At 35.7% G+C, this 17,640-nt stretch overlaps 1 protein-coding gene and 1 long non-coding RNA gene across 2 annotated transcripts in view; both read right to left on the minus strand.

Annotated features, from left to right (window-relative positions):
• Window positions 1-17,640, minus strand: part of LOC111504397 (uncharacterized) — an 859,110-nt gene that overhangs the window by 421,617 nt on the left and 419,853 nt on the right. The gene's annotated exons all lie outside the window — the stretch shown is intronic.
• Window positions 1,309-2,914, minus strand: LOC141485173 (uncharacterized). Its single transcript, XR_012467068.1, has 3 exons — window positions 2,481-2,914; window positions 2,328-2,395; window positions 1,309-2,267 (listed from the first exon to the last, which is right to left on the minus strand). It is a non-coding gene; the product is annotated as an uncharacterized lncRNA (long non-coding RNA).

The raw sequence follows: 17,640 nt of genomic DNA on the forward strand, positions 1-17,640 counted from the left end.
AAAAGTTTCATGCTGTGGTATTATTAAATGTGTCCTGAATCTCAAGTTAAGATGGTGTACGTCTCTTCTAAAGAATATTTTTTTCGAAAAGATAGGAGGGTTTTTTGTTTTAAGGAGTTTTTGAAAAAATGTTGCAGAATGAAATGTTCGTCTGAATTCCATATTCAACCAACCCACATCCCCGAACAGATGGGAAATGTGTTCTCGTTTCCTAGTACCGTAATGAGTCTAATGCATGCATTCTGGAGCTTTTGGATTCTAAAACTGTCACTCTACCAAATTCTCGTACCGTACACCACGTCTGCGTATTTGGCGTATAATTTCACTTTTTTCATTCAGAAATGCTCTGTTAGAGTCTATTATTTTCAAAATACACATTGCGAAATGTGTATTTTGAAACTAAGACTGTTGTCGAGATATAAGCCCAAGTTTTTTGTAACTCCTTTCAGGGGAAGTTCTGTTTCATCTATTACAATATTTATGAGGCCAGAACAAAGATTTCTCGCCGCTGTTCTACCAAAGAGCATGACATTAGATTAAGATGCATTAACAGTTGACAAAGCTAATAACATCTAGATATCGGTAATAATTTGCCATAGGGCCTCGTTAATTGAATTCTCGTCGAATTCCGTGTACAGCTGGGTATCGTCGGCATAACAATGCATGGTTGCGAATTGCAGTGACCTATGAAATTGAGATGTGTATAAAACGAACAAGAGAGGACCCAATATTGAATCCCGAGGAACACCATTTTCAATTTATATTGAATCAGATTTTTCGTTATTGAAAACAACTATTTGAAAACGATTGCGAAGGTAACCTTTCAGTAGTGCTACAGCATGTATTGAAAACCCTAGGTAGCCCAAAATAGCAAAGGAGGAGGTCATGGTGTATGCGATCGAACGCCTTAGAAAAGTTCAATAATATCAGAAGACAGAGTTTGTTATTATCAATAGATCTGTGCACATCATCTACAACTTTCAGGAGGGCAGTCGTACAACTATATTCAATATGAATTTCTACAAAAAGAATAGGTAATTAATGGAACAAGTTGATTAAAATGAATTTCTCGGTAATCAGCTCTCGTCTCCATATTTGGGACAACCCTCAGTTTCAATCAACATATTTGGCCTTAGTCACAAAAACTCTCCTTTCCATATCATATATTCGAAAGAGCTTCGGACTGGGCTGTAAGAAACCGTAGGTACAAATCAACAAAATATTTGTACCTTCTGTATTTTGATATTCTTTCACAGAAATGTGATAGATAACTCTCCATTGTAATTTGTTAACCCAAAAGGTACTGTTTATTGGGTTAATCTATACTCAGAACCGGTAAATAACTCAAAAAATTGATATGATTTCACTGTTCGACATAAATAAAACATTTCGAAATTAGTTCTCACAGTCTTTCTTCTGCGTTACTGTACATTGATCGTATCCTTGAAAAAATCATCTACAAAATAGTTTTCACAACTATCTAATCCAAAAAAGTATCCAACTTTTTTGGATTAGCATCCGTCCCAGCAGCATCTCCATTCCCAAGCCGCAATTCATTCGTTTTTCTCTTGTATTGCAGCTATTTCGCCCGAAATAAATCTCGACAACGTCACCAGCATGTCGCCTCTCGTGGAAGTTGTCAAGTGGGTCGACGACGTCTCCGAAGGGCCCGCAAGAAACCTGGCGCTGGCTCATGAATATGCGAACACGAAGGAAGGCATTGTCTTTTGACGTCTCCGGGGATCGGCTGGCTTTCTCTCTAACGTGTTTTCTTCGCACGAGGGAAACATCGGGACGGAAGTGGAATATTGGGATGTTTGTTCTACTTCCTCTTCATACAGATAGAAACTTAGGAGAAAGAAAAATACCTGTTAACGATCTACGTTGAATTTGGAATCAGTGATACTTTGAAAAGATATTACAGCAAGCGCCAAACGTGATGGTGAGCCTGTTCTCATGCGCACAAACTCATTTTCAATATAACCCCCACTACAGCTCTTGCAAGACATACAAATGCTAACAAAAAACCAGTTATCAAGAGTGCATAATTATACAACATTTTAATGAACTGTACTACTGTAGCATTTAGATTTGAAATAACATAAAAGTGAAATGCCATTTGTTTTCTTTCGTTGATATGTGCACTATTCATTACCATGAGAATAAATTCAACAGCATACAATTTGGAGCTTTATTTGTGAATTGATACAGTGTCACTATGTTTACCTTGATGAATCTACTTCCCAGTAGTACAGAGTTGGGATAACCTTAAATGAAACCAAAATTCATTCATCAATTCTTCAACTGAATGATATAATAGAGCTTACCTGATGTGTCCTGGAAGTACACATAAATTTAGTTTTATGTATCTCATATGCAGAGTCTAAACCATTTTCTGTGAAGAAAAGAAATTGTTTTATAATTCAATCGTAATTACCTTCATTTGATGAATTTTTTTAGTGATGTACTATCTCACTCACCTGATGTATTATAGGTACCATGTATATAATTGTTTTATTTCTTTGTATTGTTGTGACAATCACAGCATTTCATGTTTATGATCTTACTGAATCTCAAGTAATCTTTCCGGAGTGGTGTTCATTGTTTACATTTGAATCACAGGTTATTTCCCTTCAAGGTTGACCCAATCTAAAGCAAATTCAAATCAAAGATAGAGTGGATGTAAACATTGACATGCCCTACGCACGTGATATTGGAAATCCCAAGAATTGGCCAGGGTCGTATTCAGAAACAACATCTTGTTGATCGCAAATGCTATATCATACTTAGGAAAACTTTTTTATAATAACGAGTGAACTGCACAAGTTTTGCAGTTTAACGGGAAAAATTCAGATGATATGTGTAATATAAAAAGATTTTCATTGGATTTTTCACAGCGCACTCAAGCATTATATGAAAAAAGACGTAATTATTTCTTTATCGATAATTTTTATTTTATGTTAAATCAAAAGAAATATCAAACAGAATTATTCAACTGGATGAATTTCTCTTCATCAGTAGTGTCATACTCACCAATCTGAATTATCAGTGGCTCGATTTGTACCTCTATTAAGTTATCAAGCTTCCACATCTTTGTCTCGACTTCCGATATCACATGCCGAACACACTTCTCCCATTTCTCCGCTGTGACTCTTATCAAAGCCTCATCAAAAAGTACTTTGAGATCTGCAAATTTGAACGTGGTGTTATGCTGAGCTACAAAATTCTTCACATCCGCCCACATTAACTCGATGGGGTTGAGCTCGCAGTGGTATGGAGGCAGGCGAAGGACAATTTTGTTTTGGCCTGTTGCCATCTCATCGACTATATATTTTTGGTATTGAAACTTGCGCTCCTTGATAAGGTGCATTGTCCATTACAATCACAGCATTATCCTCCAGATGGGGTAGAACTTTGGAAAACCACTGTTCGAAAGATTCACCGTTCATTTCTTCGTGATAATCTCCAGTTTTCTTGTACTCGAAACCCCACAGCCTTTCAGCAACAAACCCATTCTCATTGCCGATGTGACAAATAATAAGCCATTTTCCTTTACCTATAATTATGAAGAGGTATGTAAGTAAATAAAACAAATACGGGGGTTACTTTTTATATATTGAAATTGAGGTAGGTCTTAATATAAATATGAGTTTACCTGATGGATTCGTTGATCCGGTGGATAGTCCATCTAGAAAGGCCCTCCTAGATGAGGTCAGTTTCATCGACCCATACTTTAGGGGTAGTATGGCCAGCATTAACCCAGGTTTCATTCATATAATAAATTGTTCTCTGTTGTTCACTATAATTTTCAAATACTCTCTCCTCCATAACACAATTTCCTCTCTATCCAATAATAAACTATTGCGCCCTCGTTTTGTCCATACAAAATTCAAATGGTTCAATACCTTATGGAATGTTGACCGCTTAAAACTTGGCAATGAAACATCTTCATTTATTTCTGTGAGTACTTTGTCTATCGTGGGTATTTCATTTCTGAAAAAGTACTCATGCACTTTTCTCCTGATTGCATGTTTATCAGCATCATCTATTGATTTTATAATGGTTTGACGATTCTGATTTGTATTCAGTTTGGAAAATGTATGATTTTGTTTATATTCCCGTTAAACATTGTAAATCGAAGCGTAACACACTCCAATTTTATCGGAAACTTTCAATACGACTTCGTCGACAGTCGATGTCTCAATTCCTTCCATCTCTTTCTTGAACACATTTAAAATCACTTCTTTCATCTCAATACTCAAATGTCTTTTTTTGGATCGTTTCCTGGCTGGACTCAGAGGATAGCTCACAGTGTCATCAGCAGTGTCTGTACTGGACATCTTGGAAAACAATTTTAAACAATATACTATAACGCACGCCACACAAACACGCAAACGACTGATTACAACCCTGTGCTGGTACCGAACTCGTACCAAGAAGGCGAATTCACCATTGAACGCTGCCCTTTCCATCTGACACTGGGCGATCACGTGAACATCACGCTTCGGTTTTGTTTTGTTTTACTCTATCTTGGATTTGGATAGCTTTAGTTGATATCAATTCTCTGTCCTGTCCTTGCGTCAGTATGAAATCATCCAATCCCGTTCATACAATGCTCATGGTGCGACCCTTACTTGTTTACAACCTTGTACTACTATGCCATGTTCATTGCCCTCTCATTCTAATGTATGATGTATTGAAGAGAGACGGATATTACACTTTTGTGCGGTGGGCAAAGTTTCGCACTGAAACTGAAGGTTCTAGAGTTCTTGTTAGTTTTTGTTCAACAAAAAAAGCTTTGAAGATTGTCATTTTTATGGTTTTAAAAAAAAATGGGAAGTCGTGCAATATATGTTGAGAGGATTAGACCTCATAATTATCTGCTCTATTTCTGGTTTGATGATATGTCTATCAAGCACAGGCAGTATTTTATATGTTCATTTATTTGAACACCTATTGTGGTTTAAAATCCCGCTGGAGTCAAGAGATATGTAAAAAACAGTTAAAAAAATACATCCTACATCGGAACGACAATTTCAAATTCCTTCCTTTCATACAAATATAATGAACATGAATCGAGTAGTAAAATATACATATTTCACAGGTTATCTGTTTTGGGACCTCCTTTTGGAGCTTCCTGGTTCCTAAGTCCATTTTTTTTCAACGCAGAAGGCAGCAGAGATGCTCAGTTGTTGAGCCCATTTGGTTTTGAGCCCATGTGTTGTCGAGTCAAGTTTTTTTTATCATTCCTTATTCTCGATTTGGTCTGAGCTTCCATTCACAATCAATCAATCAATCAATCAAACATTTATTGAATCAGTTTTCATTTACAATCACATTAGGCAAACATCATCATAAAATACTGGCTGATACAACAGGTCAAACTAATATAGAAAAACAAATACAAAGCATAACTTAAATAAAAATAAAATCACTAAGCTACAATAAAATTATTATTATCACTCAAGGAGAAACTCATCCACAGAGTAGTATGCTTTTTGCGATAGAAAAACCTTAAGCTTCCTTTTAAAGACATTGATGTTTGAGGACTTAATGTCATTACTAAGCTTATTATATAGTTTAATCCCACAGCACATGGGGTGATTCTTCGATACTGTCAATCTACTATAAGGCTGATAAAGTTAAAGGTTATTTCTGGTGAAATGTTCATGGATTTGCTCATTTCTAGGAATAATTGAAATATTTTTTCTTATATATATCAGAGTTTGGTAGATATACAAACTAGGCATTGTTAATACACATGTTTCACATGAACGAATAACATTATATCCACTTGAATGTCACCACTACCTTGTGGAGATTACTGAGGTCAGTTTAACCTAGTTTCGAGTATGGTCTGGAGTTACTTTATATATGAGTATCATCTGATTGAAACATTATCTTTCTCCTATTTCCCTCACGTTTGATGCTTGCTATATTTTGTTTTTGCAGACAGATTTATGCCTTTTCACTTCCTTCTAAAGAATAAAAAAAAATTATAAATATATATAATATAGAGCATACACAGAAGTTAATTGGATCTAAACTGGAAGCTGTGTACAGCACGTTTGTGCTGTGGACATCACATCACTGTGGACAGCACGTTTGTACATGTTCGTGCTTGTTTCTTTGCTAATTACATCGTATTCTAACCCTCCATATTGGTTCCTCATTACCAAAACGTCATGAAATGAGAGTTGTCCTTTATTTTCTCTCATAAGTGAATTTCATTGATATTTATCTTGGTTTTTGTCGTTTTAAAAAATTTTGGTGTTGGGAAAATACTCCGGGGTGATTTCCATTTCATTGTTTCCACATTGACTACCTTGTATTCCATAGTGAATTTTCCTTGTCCGTTTCCGATTAAATGCTTACGTTCTTAGTAAGGAAAAAACTAAGTTCAATTATTCAATGTGTGATTTCTGTTTTCTGTTGAGTGAGTAAGTATATGGTATATAAGCGAAAGAAATTCATTGTCTTACCCCTTATATTTCAATTCAACATATTTCTATAGACTCATTTTCAACTCTTAAGTAGAAGCTACTCATTCAATACATTCGTCATGAATTTTCAACAAATAGCGATCACTTTCATCATACAACAAAAACCACTTCCATTACTCCTTATTTTGGAAAAACATCACCGAAAATAACAACAAACGGGAATTTGATTAAGGTATTCCAATTCAAAACGCTCTTTGAATCACAAAAAAAAATAAATAAAAACACCCCAGGTGTGTCCGGAACTCTATATGCATAGTTATTGAATATTGCGTACATGAACGCTGGAAAATTCGAGCTGGGAAATTGAATTCTTTCGTTTGGTTGTTTTTTATTCTAGTCACTCTTGACGCGCTGCGCCTGTGGGAATGTCGGTAATGATATTTTGGAAACTCGACCACGGGCCGTAAAGTTAGTTCTATGACAAACAGAATATTCTACTGTTTGGATTCAATGTCACTGAAAGTTGAAAAAATAATACGCAACCACTTACAAAGACGATAATTGAAATGAACTTCACCACCACCCAAATATATAAAGGATTGCTGAACATTTCTAAAATGAGCCTACTCACTTGTCAATAAACAAACATTGATACTGAACGCACGGCTTCGCGAATTGATTAAAAATTATATGAATTGAATTATATATTGACACAGAAGGTGCATTTCTTTAAGATAAATTATGACTCCAACATATTTTCTTTATACGAAATTCATATTCGGATAGATACTCCAGAGCAATTACCGGGGATATTACTGGACTATGCATGATCACTTTGAAAATACCTACATTGATTCGAACTCCTTGAAGATAAAACAATGTTTCAGATATGAACTAATAGTTTCGTTCTCCAACATCTCCTGATTTTATCCCATTGAATTTAACGTGGTTGCTGCTTCGGTTCTTGGAAGTACTCCTCCTTCACATAATTTTGATGAGATCATGCATTAACCTCATTTCAGTACGGAACTAAAATATCTTTGTAACAAGCTGAGATATGTGGATATTCATCAGTCTCCTATCAAGGTTAATTCGCAAGTGATTGATCCACCTTCTTCTTTTTCAATGCGGTCAATGGAATTGTCATTCTTGCCCCCCAAAAATAAGTTGCAGTCCTTATGGTTCTGGTTTCCTTTCAGTGGAAGAACTTCATGAAGCAAGAGCCGAAATGATCCCTCTACGAAACCCTTTATCAGTTGGAAGGATCGATTGGAGCTTCAGAAATGGTTCTTATGCAGATTCTCTGAAACATTTTCTTCCTTACGAATCAGTGAAGGAAAGAAAATTGGATTAGATAATTTAGGAAACACTTGCTATATGAATATCATTTTACAAGTGTTGTTCATGACGAAGAATTTCAAGAACGAGATTTTAATGATGAACGAGAACGAGAACGTTTCCTACTTATTCACCAAACTGAAACACCAGTTCGTGCAACTGTAGTTTCGTAAGAATGTATTATCTTTCTCTCCAACTGATTTCCTGGAGTCTTTGAAGTACACTAGATACTCGTTAGGACAACAAGAGGATTGTTCCGAATTCTTGAGGTTCTTGTTGAATGCTCTTCGTGAGGAAAACAATAGAAGAATCAACAATCCTGGCCGCTGGATTCAAGAGGTGATAAAAACGTATGTGAATTTCTGGAACTTCAACTAGCGTTTCCTGATATGACTAATAACCAGTCCGTGCAAAGCCTATTGTTGAATCATCTGAAAATTAAACTTTCAACAGGTGATCGAATATGGAGGGTGATCGAATGCATTACCAAACATGCGCCAAACTAACTGACTGTTAGAAGCACAACAAGTATAGCTGAGGCACCAGTCAATCTAATAATTACACTGATGATCATCAAACATAACTCAACCTCTGACGGAATTACCAAACTCTTACGGTGGTTCGAAATAGATGAACACTTCAATCTAACAGACCACAATCATAATCTTCATGCAGTCATTGTTCACTGTGGTTCTGGCGTTGAATCTGGTCATTATTACGCCTTGGTCAAAGACGAAACGGACGGGTTTAAGTTTGACGATAGTCGTGTCACTAAGTGTTCTGGCGATGTACTGAATTTATTGGAGCCTCTGGAGACACCCTACATTTTGGCTTATGAGAGAGACAGAGAGGATATTGGCAGATCAAGATCTTCAGATGATGTGGTGCTGCAGGGTTTTCCCGGTTTTCCTGCAGCTGAAATAGCAAATGCGTCACTGGAATCAATGAAGTCGCTCCCAAAGCGCCGATTAATTTTTGTTGTTGTTTTATAATTCAACTTCAATGGAATTGATGGATAGGTTTTCAAATTGTAGGAAACGTGTTATAAAATGGAAAAATTTAACTTCAATTTCTTCTTTATTTTATATAGTTCAAACCTTTTTAGAAACAGTATATTTGATCAACAAACATAAAGTGATATTTAGCGGCCACTCCAATAAATACGTTTTTCGGCAAGCTGACAACCTAAGATTATCTATACCATCCTCTACTCTAGTCTCTAGACTCCTAATTGTCTTGAGATGTCTATTCATTCACCTGGCCATATTGAAATTTTAGAGGATAACTGTAAGTTTTTTGTCGATAGTTTTTTCAAAATCGAGTGAAAACGATGATCGTGACGCCACTTATATTTAATTTGAACTTTGTAACACTGTTGAATCCATTTATATTGCGTATTTCTATTATCTTCTTCATCCTGCACCCTTTTTGTTCTGAGACTATGTTGCGACATTGTCAACTTTTTATTCTAAGGACAAAAGACAAGCACCCTAGAAAAAACCTCAAGGCCTGTACGAAAGTAGCGATTCACATTGGATTTGAATCACTGTAGATTGAATCCATTTGGAAAAACGTTCTCAGGAAGTTTATTTCACATAAACGCAGTTCTCCAAATGGAAGAATTTTCAACCCGTGAAGTTAAAGGTGTACTGAGTTAAACCTCAAAATGATGAGCAGCCACAGTCCGTCGCGTAGTTCTGATATGTATCGCTCTTGGTGGAATCAAATATGCCAAGTTCCTTGAACGCTTTCCGTAAAAGAGAGACAAATCCCTAACCTTTTTTCGATGTTCTATCAAAGTTGCAAGTGATGTTCGCATCTCCAATCAGGCAGATGGCTCATTTCTGCATGGAATTTAGCATCTTCAGGGTATGCTTAGGGGCGGAACTCCATGCATGAGAATAATACTCCAAAGAGGGTCTGATCTGAGCTTTATAAAGCAACAAATGTTTCTGAAGTGTGTACAGTTTTCTGGTTCAGAATAGTGTTCCAAGCTTTTGAGAAGCAGCCTTTGCAATTCCAGCGACATGATTGTGACAAGACATATTGGTGTCCATTTTAACCTTCAAAAAATTTATCGAAGTAGAAAGCGGAATTATCTATCCTGATATTACTTCGTTCGGTTCGGAGACATTTATATTTTTGAACAAATTCGATGCCCAGGTTTTTTGTGGTATTGAATTGAATTTGGGAGTCTCGTGGTGACCGTGATAGTGAACGGACATGCTGATAACGTACGTCCACAAAGAAGGTAAGCGGATGCCACGTACTATCGTTGGGCCCCATTTTGTGTTGTGCTAGTCCATTGGATAAATACTGAAATGTGAGAGTTTTTAAAAAAGTGAAGTTCAAGGGCCCCTTTATTCACGCCGGTATCCAGGCCGGGGTGGTTCGGATAACCACGTAAAGGGGCCATATATTCGAATTTAAAAATCTGAAGGTCTCCCGAAGAAGAGGCAACCCAATAAATATATGTAAAAAAAATCGAGAGGTCTCCTGAGCAGGAGACGACAATAAAAAAATACTGTGTTTTTTATTATAAAAAGTATGACAAACAAGGGGTGGCAGCATTGCTTCGAGCAAGACCGCTGCGCCCCCCAACGAAGTCAAATTGACGTCAGTTTGATCGGAGGAGCCTGGACAAATGTGTCCAAGTGGGAAACAACGTCCAATAATTTAGAGAGAGAGAGAGAATTGAATTTGATTGTTTTTACCCCTACTTGTTTTTGGGGTCGACTTAATGGTCAGTTCCGAAATTAAGAAACGTTCCATATCACAGACACAAGTCTTCATATCTGAAGTTTTGTTCAACAGAAGTTTGAATAGTAACAATTATTTATTTATTTATTTATTTGTAATACAATACTCCACAGGGCATAGCCCAATTACAGAGCAGGAAATAACAGAGTATAATAAATACATCACAAACAAGTGACTATAAAGACCACACATTTTATATTCATTACGACAAAACAATTATTTTAGGAAGTGGGATTTTATATTTGACAATTTGCACCTGAATATATCTAAATTATCGCTAACAGAATTTGTCACTTTACACATGGTATGGATCGGATAATTCTCCAGAACATTTGTGCGAGATGTTTTTATATAGAAAGTACTCGGGTGTCTGGAACAGATTCTAGGAATGCAAATACTAAACTTTTCCAGTAATGTTGGTCAGTCAACTAGGCTGATAATTTTATAGGTTAGTGTAACACTATAATACGAGTATAATTTATGCATTATACTCGTATTGACAAAATGGGTGAACTTTCGCGGCCGAGGTTTCCAGTGTCACTATTTTTGGGATTCGAAGGCCATGGATTTTTTGGATTTCTTCCTGACGTTTTGCTAGCGCGAATGGCCGGCTTTTTCAAAGGTTTATACATCCTGGAGTAGTATCCGATGACTCTCTTAAATGTAGCCATTTTCCTGGGCCAGCTACCAAAATACGCGCAGCCACATATAGTGAAACACAATTACTTTCTGTTATATTATTCGTTGCCGTAGAATGAATTGACCAAACGCGCTCACCCAGTACATCATTTCGGAAGTCGTCACAGGGGAAACATGCCACATATTTATATACCAAATAAAATAGTTGCGTGCAACTAATTCCACTAAACCACATTCGAATGAATTATGTGTCGGTGGCGCACTGCCCGAATCATTTAATTTGTCCCCTGATTGTGGATACAAATTTGTGACAAAGCTTTCACGTCGGATTTATTGGATAAGTTCGTTGCCGCATTTGCATATTGAGTAGATTTGTAATATTCGCAGTGGGTTTGCTATATTATGTACTTGGCGATTTGTTTGTTCATTCGGGGGATGAAAATATCGAATGTGAATGAAAAATTAACATTTTCAAGAGGCTGTCCAGCCTCTGAAGATCTAAGATGAGATCGGGTGAATGGGTGGTATAATTAGAAAAGTTCAAATTCAAAAAGATGTTAGTTTATTATTTTTTGTACTTATGTCTGAATCTCCAGTTTTCTAATGTACAGTTGTTTTTCATCCAACATTGAGGAGCTTTTCAAGACCTGCTAACGTACTTGCCTCATCGGAATGGTGTAACAAAATGCTTGAACTTGCTACAAAATTCAACTATTTAGTTCAAGTTCAGCTAACAAAAACTATAATACAGGTATAATTAGACTCAACTGGATATTCTTATACAAAATTACTGAAGGTACTATGCAGAATCTAGAACCGAATTCCATACTTTTTCTTATTGTCAAATATGAAAAATAATCATGAAATAATTCAAATTCATTCAAGCGAATACATGGATTGAAAGATGTTCCAACCTCAACTTCAATATTCTAAACAAAAACACTCAGTATTCAGAATTCCATCTTTCAATACTCCAAGTTCATATACATCGAAATTGATATGATCACAGGATATAGAAATATAAAACAATCTCCAAATACGCAAAATTTGCACAGATTGCTTACTGAGCATTTTACCTCAGAATACCGGATAAAAGTTGCAATGTCAGCGTATAAATCTTCATGAATTTGAGGGAGGTCAAGACCATGAACAGACAGTATTCAGAAATGCATTCAGTATCTATTGATCTTCAGAAAAAGGTTCCAGCCATGAAGCACATCTCCTTTTCTTCGATTCTGCTGGGTGGCAGCATAATGTAAGTTTTTGGTGATTTATTGTATTTTTGATTAACATTTATTCCTGAAGTATTTTTACGTTTCGTTACAATAAATATCTAATTGAGTATTTAAATGAGTTCTTTATTATTTGGATTCATAATGAATGGATGAAACAGCGAATAAAATCATCTCGTTAATAAACCGAGTACTGTGTTGCGACAATATGGTGCTTCAGTTGCAAAATTTCAAACGTCTCAAGGTCATGCGAACTGATCGGTGGGAGTTGAATGATAATTATGATAAAAATACTATCATCTCACCAGATCAATACCTGTTCAGACATGTTCTAAACCTGTCCATACCTGTTCTTGACCTGTTCAGACCAGTTGTGGCATGTTCGAAACTTGTTCGAAAGACCTGATGAAAGCTGATCGATCACTATGTTCATTTCTCTATTAGACTGAATTCGTTCAACAGGTTCAGATTTCAAAATATTTGCCGTGATATGTTCATTATAATTAGGAGTACCTCTCAGAGCCAGCTCCGTTTCAACACTCAAACATTCTAAGCTCGTAAAATCAATATATGGTTTTATGTTATAATTGAAGCCTGTTTCTAACAATCTAGTTTCATTTAGTGTGAACTTCGTGTCGAAAAATTTACAAATCTATAGATAAACTTATGGTTAGAATAGTTTTCCACTTTGGGCCCGTTTCTTGTGAAGTCTAGAATGAATTTATCGTTAGAGTTTATTCTTTTGCATCATACATTGTTTGTGAATTATATCACTAACTTTTTCCTGAGCATCTGTATCCAACGTTTGGAAATCTATATAATGCAATCTAAATTACAATTCCCAATGTATTACCTTCAAATGAACATTCAAGATATATCTCTTATAATAAAGGAATTTTCTCTCAACCTTCATCCATTTGTTTCTTCCGTAATTGATTCCTCTCTGAGCTGCTCTATTCCTATTCTTTATCTTCAGGGAGATAAATTCTCGGTATAGTTCGTTTTTCATACATGTTTTGTGACATTGAAGCATATCGTAGAATGAGGTTGAAATACTAAATGGCCAAAAAACCCGTAGAGGCTTTTTTGAGATATATGTTTTGACCCACGATTATTTTATCATGAGTATGAATGCTCAATGCATACAGAATTAGATTAACTTTTATGAAAAGATAGGATGAGAAAAATAACTTGCTATATGTACTGTAGAAAATACAAGATTTGTTCTAACCATACTCTTAAAAGATTTGAAATGAAATGATTTTAAAAAAATGCAATGTTTCACATCGGTAGTTGGAGAAGGAGGTCAGATTGGTCATTGTAAGGATAGAAGAGGTTAGGATTAACATTGGTAGGAAAGGTCATAATAGCGGGTAATTCCTAAGATAAGGGACACAAGGAACAATAAAGGAATTGAAATTCTTGCTATTTGTAGCTTACAATATTTACGTGAAATAGACTTAAATATACGGGTTGCTTGAGAAAAGATATTCGAGAATATTGAATTTTATAAAGATAGATAGATAGATAGATAGTATTTCCAACAGATGTACACCCAATTACAGGTAATGTTAAAGAAAATACTAAAAAAATAACATTAAATTCAATTGAATTCACATACTACATATTAAATTGGCAAATTACAAATGATATCAATAATATAAATGAAATAATATAATTAAATTCAATTGACATATCATAAATGAATTAGCCTTCACAAGGTTGACATAAACCATATGAAAGTTATTGGTTCAAAAGGATGTAATAGTCAATTCCCCTTTGGGGGTAAATACCTGTAGTGCGAAAAAAAAAGAATTTCAAGAACTTTCTTTGGACAGCTTCAATTTGCAGTATGTGAGAATTATAAATAGGATACCAGATCATCGCCACATATTCTAGTTTGGACCTCACATAAGCATAGAATAGCGTGATTATCATCTCAGTATCTCTAAATTCTCTGGTGTTCCTCATGAAGCCCAACATTCGACTAGCGGACGAAACAGCTTGCTCTATATGTGAAACAAAAGTGAATCTCTGATCAAAGTTAATGCCAAGGTCTTTCATTTCATTAACTCGACTTATGGTATTGTTATCAATTTCGTAAGTGAATTGTATTAGACTTTCCTGTCTGGAAAAAGACAATACATGACATTTAGCAATGTTGAGATTCAAACGATTATTGGAACACCAATCATATATCAGATCTAATTCATACTGTAAGTCTGAGCAGTCTACATAATTTTTCATCACCTTGAATATTTTAAGGTCATCAGCGAAGAGCAGTTTTGAATTGTTTATTATTTTAGTTGAATCATTAATGAAAATCAAGAACAAAAGAGGTCCTAAATTCGAGCCTTGGGGCACTCCGGAACTGGGAGTATATAAAGCAGATTTGAAGCCTTTATACCCTACATACTGTTTTCTATCGAGAAGATAGTTTGACATGACTCCAATTTTGCTGACAAACCAAATTCTGGAAGACGCTTTAGAAGATGAAGAAATCTATTTGATCAAAAGCTTTTTTATGTCTGTATAAATGTCCTCAACCTGCAGTTTTCTATCCAAGGCTTCAGAGACACATTGTGAAAGACATGCAAGATTGGTTATGCACGACAAACCCATGCTGATCATCTGATATGATATTTCGTATTGTATTGTAAATATTAGAGTATAATATTATTTCAAATAATTTGGAGAAATTGCTCAATATTGAAATGGCTCTATAGTTTTTTATAAATGTAATATCACCCTTTTTAAAAATTGGGTATACTCGAGCTTTTTTTCAAAGGTCAGAGAACTCACAAGTTTTCAAACAAATATTATATATATATGAAGTAGGAGACTCAGTAAAGTGTAAATACATACAAGATGAGCGGATTAGAAGGCCCACTGGAAAACCCCGATTGAGAGATCTTTGCGAATAATGAAAAACTAAATAACCCAAAGAAGATTAGTTAACAAAAATAAAAATAACGCCATTAAACAATATGCTTTCTTGTAGAAATTTTAGAGCTGGCAACTCTAGGCTAAATATTAAAAAGTTAAGATTCACAATTCACTTGAAAAAATAATAATTTAGATATCAAGATTTTGAGACCGAACAATATATGATAGAATTGGCCGGTACTTGATGAAAATCCATAATGTCTTCAAAATACAGTTTACAGTGAGATTTTAACTAAACAGTTTCACAATGTAACATGTAAATTTCCGCTACTTTATTTTGTAAATAAATAAAGAAATTTAGAGCAACATAGATTCCACTCCGTAGTGACCTACCCTCAGCGAACGTGAAAATAACAAACATAGATATGTAAAGTTGGTTGTCTAACCTCATCCATTGAAACCTTATAAAAATCCCATTGCTAATCTCGAATGTTTTGGTTATGGATGAGTTTCACAAGGAGTGTCTTCGAGTTGAAATTTTCTGTTGGTATTTTCTGTTTGAGTTCAATTGTCAGCTGTTTGATGATATTTCGACTGTCAACTGTTTCATTTTTTGTCAGTGTGGCCAATTTAGCTTTAGGGGGTGCTGACCAGATACAACCAAACATACCATTACTTTATTCTGTTCAGATTGGTTCTTTATGCATGGAACGTGCAAATATTGATAGGTCAAAACGCTAGTACCCTATCTTCCGAAAAGAAAAAGAAGAAGAAAAGGAATTCTTTTCTGATCAGTTTGGATGGTAGATTTCGCGAAAACGACAGGTGTCTGCCCTACAGGTGTTTCCGGTTTTGTTCGACTGACGAATCCTGGATTTGTTGAATGATCCTCAGTGAATATTTCGTTCTACCCATCTCATTATCAACCACTACGTCCTGGCTTTTGATAGAGGCCTATATTGAACATTTACGACAATTTGGTGTTTAAATACTTCGTACCACGCCAACGCCTTTTTGCTACAAGATAAAACTCTCCACGGAAGGTGAGTTTTCCTACTTTTCTTCCCATTGTTCTCTTGCTAGCGACAATATAGGACAGTTTCTAAAAAAACATTTATAGGATTATTGTACACGGAGGATTTTCACCCAGGGAATTGTCACGGTTTCTGTTCTGGTTGGTTATCTCCCAAGTTTTGGTTTAATCCCTCGCCTAAATTTCAAGGATGTTTTTGGTATTATGGTTCCAATTGGGCTCACTTTCCCGAAGTGTACACTCCATGGTTCAGTCCGATGAACATTTGATTGCACTCAGAGAGAATTAACCTCTCGAAGTATCTAATATTGAATATTATAATTAGAATTACAAGTCTTATTTCTGGGAACTTTTGCTCTGAACCATTGAAAAGTTATTAATATCAAATGTTTGTATGTTTTACTATGTTTTATTTATTTATTGATTAACACTCATCAATTTGATAACATCATCGGTTGCTCAACCGAGTAAGTACTCTTTCACATAGACATTTTGAAAGTTGCAGTGGCGCCCCTTCTATTTTTTTGACCAGTCAATTACTGTACAATGATATACTTTTGTTTGAAAACGAATCCATAGTGCCAACCGACGAAGAGCTGCCGTCTGCATTTGCTCCTTTTCATTGAATAGAAAAAGTGCTGCAACAAAAACGCAATACGTGTTTCGCCATAAAATGGCTTTTTAGGCTAATCTTTACTGGTCTTTACAGTAGAGACATGCCCGAACCAGAAAACTGTACACACCTCAGCAACTTTCGATGCTTTACAAATCTCAGATCAGACCTTCTTTGGAGTATTGTTCTCATGTATGAAGCTCTGCCCCCAAACATACCCTTAAGTTGCTGGATTCCATCCAGAAAAGAGCCATCGCCCTGATTGGAGACGCGACCATCAAGTGCAACCTAGACAGCCTGGAACATCGAAGAAACGTTGGAGATTTATCTCTCGTCTATAGATACTTTCACGGGAGGTGTTCAAGTGAATTGGCACATTCGATTCCACCAAGAGCTCATCGATTTCAGGTTCAACTCACTGTTTGAAAACTCTCTCGGTATGTTACGGTATGTTACGCGGTATTTTACGAATTTCGGCTCTATTTTGAATATTTTTGTTGAGTATTCAACATAAATTAGTCTGTGATCTGAAATGCCTCGGGATAATAAAGTACCAGATCTCATAACAAGATTACTATTACTTACAAAAATTGGGCCAATGAGCATGCTAGAAACATTGGTGATTCTTGTAGGCTCATCAGAAATTTCTTCTGAAATGTTACATTCAAAGCAGTTGAGTAGGAGATTGGGTAGTTT

Source organism: Leptinotarsa decemlineata, unplaced genomic scaffold, assembly GCF_025532065.1.
Source record: "Leptinotarsa decemlineata unplaced genomic scaffold, Ldec_3_MD MMD2_tig00026307_RagTag_RagTag, whole genome shotgun sequence".
NCBI classification, from domain to species: Eukaryota; Metazoa; Arthropoda; class Insecta; order Coleoptera; family Chrysomelidae; genus Leptinotarsa; species Leptinotarsa decemlineata.